Source organism: Sinocyclocheilus rhinocerous, unplaced genomic scaffold, assembly GCF_001515625.1.
Source record: "Sinocyclocheilus rhinocerous isolate Xijiao unplaced genomic scaffold, SAMN03320098_v1.1 scaffold864, whole genome shotgun sequence".
Classification (NCBI taxonomy): domain Eukaryota; kingdom Metazoa; phylum Chordata; class Actinopteri; order Cypriniformes; family Cyprinidae; genus Sinocyclocheilus; species Sinocyclocheilus rhinocerous.
This window is the reverse complement of record NW_015645567.1, coordinates 1,009,717-1,014,725: the sequence shown is the minus strand read 5'-3', so window position 1 is coordinate 1,014,725 and position 5,009 is coordinate 1,009,717.

The window sequence follows — 5,009 nt, the reverse complement described above, 5'->3', positions numbered from 1 at the left end:
TTTTTCTCTCTCTCTCTCTCTCTCTCTCTCTCTCTCTAGAAGTTTGACGTACACCAATTGGAAAACCTCTGAAATATAGGAAATGTGGGCTGGTAAGTCACAACACACAAAACTACTACACTTTTTGCAATAGATTCTATAGATTTTTGTTTTGTTTTATTAATGCCATACACAAATTCTAATCAATAATCCTACATTCTCATCCAAAGCTATAGTTACCCTTTATGCCCAGATCAAAATGTAAATAATTTACATTGCTCATCCCTATTATAAATATTTCTTCCCATGTTCAAATGCTGCAAAATCCAACACCGTAATTTAATTGATCTTTTATGCTGCTTTGGTTTAAAGCCTTCTGCTAAACGCTAAACAGTTCAATAAATGAGATCTATTAATCTTAAATGTGCAGTGTAAAGGGAAAAGGTTTGCTCCCAATGTAAATGGTTCAAACATATGCTGAGAGAGTTATCCTTCACACATCCTGAAGGTAAATCCATGCAACCTTTATGCCACATTTTAGGAGTCAATCCAGTGTCATTTTGTGCGGATCATGCCTGTCTTTCATTGTTTTAACTCTTATCTTTTGCTAGTCACACGTTCATATTAACTCCAGTCCATGAAGGGTAGTCTTTTCTCATTGCCATTCCAGGTGATTCCTTGTAGTACATCTGATCAAGAGACAGATCTGAAGACCACAGCAGGTGTCTGTGATAAAACTACAAAAGGAGAAGTTAGCACCTAACGAGAGAGAGCGCTAATTTAATTTCATGCAAGAGTCTCACCGGTGATCTCAAAAAGTGTGGCCTCAGGGTAAGTTTAATTGATTGAGAAATGTGATGTAACTAATTGCAACTCATTGCTGGAATGCTGTAATCTCCAGCCGATCAATGCAATGTATTTCAGATTAGTGTCCGCACAATTTGAGCTTCCCTCATCTGTCATTTCAGAGGTTTTAATGGACACGTGCAGCGTGCCAGAGCCTTTAGTAGGCAGTGTTTTTGATGAAAGCATGTGGTTCAGTTTAATATTTCTACAAATGAAGCCTGTTTCCCTTCGATAGCCTTAGCCTAGTCTTGCCTTGTCTGTTTTCTCGTCTTCTGATTATTGCCTGTGTACTTCGGACTACCTCTTTCGTCTTGCCCTGTTCGGATACTGTTTGCCCCTGCCTGGACCTTTGCATTGTTATTGGATAACCCCTCGTGTCAAGCCCTCTGGATATTGTTAGCCGCTTATCGACCACGCCCGTTTTGGATTACTCTTCTGTCTTGCCCTCATTATACCTGTTTGCCATTGTTCGACCCTGCCTGTGTTTCTGACCTCTTCTGTTTTAATAAAGCTCGCACATGGATCCGCACGTCTCACGTCTCGTCAGTCCCGTTACACTTACCTTCCTTTTTAAAAAAGCAGTTTTATCACTTAGTTTGCATGAAAATATGTGCACTTCAGACCGTTTTCAGACCAGGTTTGTTTGCACTATATTGTCAAAATCTCATTTGACATATTTTTATAATAAGAGAATAAAATGATGTGCGCTGACAAATCTTTCACAATAAGGAACATGAACATAAACAGGGTCAGTTTTGATTTTATTGCTGACATTCAATTTGGTGTTATTTTAGTATTTATATACTAATATTGTTTTGGTAACACTTTACAATAAGGTTCATTAGTTAACATTAGTTAACTACTTTAGTTAACATGAACTAAGAATAAGAAATACTTCTACAGCATTTATTAATCTTAATGTTAATTTCAACATTTACTAATGCATTATTAAAATCAAAAATCGTGCTTGTTAACATTAGTTAATGCACTGTGAACTAACATGAACTAACAACGACTGTATTTTCATTAACTAACATTAACAAAGATTAATCAATACTGTAATAAATATTTTGTTCATTGCTTGTTCATGTTAGTTAATACATTAACTAATGGAACCTTACTGTAAAGTGTGACCATTTTTTTATATAAATTTTTTATTTATATCAATTTTTAATGATTTGCATTTGTCATTATTAGTTTATATATATATATATATTTAGGTTGAGTTTATTAAACCTTATTGTAAAGTGTTACCATTGTTTTTAATATAAATTTTTATTTATATAAATTTTTATTGATGTGCGTTTGTCATTATTAGTTTATATAAATTCAACCTATATATATATATAAACTAATAATGACAAATGCACATCATTAAAAATTAATATTGTTGAATTTATTTTTATTTCAGTTTTTAGTTATTTTATTTCCAGTAATTTGTGCTTCAACCTATAAACTAAATGAAAATGAGAAATGTTGCTGTCAACTAACTGAAATAAATGTTTCATCTAATATTCATATTTTATTTGTATGAATTTCTTGATTTATGTATTATTTCAGATTTTAATTTAGATTAGACTTTATAATTTATACATTTAAATTACATTATAATATTAAATAAAAAATAAGATAATACATTTCTGTTTAGATCTTGATGTCAGCAAAACTAACTTCTAACTTCCATACTTGATTTATGTATTTTTTTAACATGTTAATTAAGATTATGGTTTAAAATGTAATTTATTAATAATAATTTATACATTTAAATACTTAAAATATATTATTATTTAAATGTACTATTTATTATTTCTATTAAATTATAATATTACATAAATATATTTTTGATGGATGTATTGTTTGTCATTTTAATAATTGATTAATAAAATGTATACATAAATTATTTTATTTTATAATTTATTATTGTCATTACATTATAATATTAAAAATACATTTCAGTTTACATTTTGATTTATGTTATTTTAGCATTTTAGTGATTAGCATTTTTGATTTTAGTGTTTTAGAGTTTAATTAGCAGTATTTTTGTCATTTTAATTTAGATTAGAATTCAGTTGTTTTAATATATTGAAACGAATTTATGCATTCTTTTTTATATTTATATTTATTTTTGATTTCATTTTATTATTATTATTATTATGTTATTTATTTATTATCATGTTATTTATTTTCAGTTAACAAAAATGTTTTATTCGTTTAAGTTTTACACTCTAAAAAATGCTGGGTTAAATACAACCCAGCAATACAAACATTTAACCCAACCGCTGGGTCAAAACAACCCAATTGCTGGGTTTGTCCCTATTTTACCCAGCACTGGGTTGTATTTAACCCAGCATTTTTTAGAGTGTAGTTTTAGTTATACATATTCAGTAATACATATACATAACAGTAATACATATTCAGTTGCAATAAATATATTTTTTAGTTTTATTGTGTCTGCATATTCCATATCTAATTAGTTTGTCCATACATAATTCTAATCAATAAGCTATTCTTGCAAGCCATGTGACATTCAGGTGTTGCTTTTCTCTTGAAAAGTTCAGGTTGCTCTGTCACAGAGGACAAACTTTTATTCATGCATATGGAATTCTGTCCTGGATAACTGCCCTCCTAATTAGGATAATTGATCAAAGGATCCGTACAGGCTTGGCCAAAACAAATCTGTTTGATCTGACAACATTTTGGCATCATGTAAATGACAGCTGGCAAAACAGAGAGTCGGGGGAGTCGCCTGTACTCTGATCTTTCCCGTGTTTTTAATTATACAGGCACGCACATATATTTATCATATAGCAAGACTATTTTGCTGGTATTAAACTCTAACACTTTTGTTTCCCTTTAAAGTGTGTTGATGCATTCACGACGGAATGGCCTCTTCTGCTTTATGTCAGAAAAGCGAAATGTCACATGTGCAAGGATTATTATGTGAGGGATAAAACAGAACTGAGAACTTCCGAGAACATTTATTAATTTGGCAAACGCTTCTATCCAAAGAGAAGTGTGAATGATTAAAAAAATAGCTAGTTCATTATTTTCTCATAAGCCTGTACTTGTTTTTTGTTTCTGTGTTTATGTTTCTCTTTTTCATATATTGTTTATATGACTCATGTGCTGTATTCTTTTGAAGTCATACGATGTGTCTCATGTTTAGTCATCAAACCTGGCACAACATGTATGAAAATTATGCAAAACAAAGTTAAAAAATGGACCAGAAAGGTATAAACTAGTTAAGAGATGCATTAAGGATATAACTTTTTTTTTAATTAAAAGAAACTGTGAGCATTGATATATTAAATGAATTAAACACGATTATTTAATTCAGAAGTGTCAAGGACTACATGTTCTTCAAGTAAAAACAACAGTTATTGAGAAAAATAAATATTTACATTATTTTTATATTTTTACATTAATATCACATCAGAAATGAATTTCTTGATTTATGCAATTTTAGCATTTAATTTGCATTAGTTTAATTTTAATATATGAGAAATAATATATCAAATACATGTATTATTTTATTTTTATTATTTATTATTTTATTACATTATAATATATACATTTCCTGACTTATGTATTTTTAGCAAGAGTTTAATTATTTAAATATATTAATAATAATTTATATATTTACTTATAACACTTATATTATTTTATTATTTTTATTATTTATTATTTTGTTACATTCAAATATGAAAAAATCCTTGATTTAGGTATGTTTTTGGTATTAATTTAGAGTTGAATTATTTTATTACATTAATAATTATACATTTAAATACTTAATTACTAAATACTCAGTACTTATTCTATTGTTTATTAGCTTTATTATATTAAATTAAATTATATACATTTTGATCTATGTATTTTTTAGCATCAATTTAGTTTAATTATTTTAACATATAACATATTTAAATACTTTTTAATACTGATATTATAATTTTATTTTACTTAATTTTATTATTTCTATTACATTATTACATAAGCAATACTTTATAAGCAATCTTTAGCTTTTTAATTTGCATTAGATTTAAATTATTTTAAAGCATATACAGTATTATTTGAAAAGCATATAGAGTAAAGCTGGTCATATATACACACTACAAGTTGGTAAGTCTGGCTTCAGTCTTTGGTACTATTACTGCTCTCAGGGGGACTAGAAAACAAGCTAATTTCCT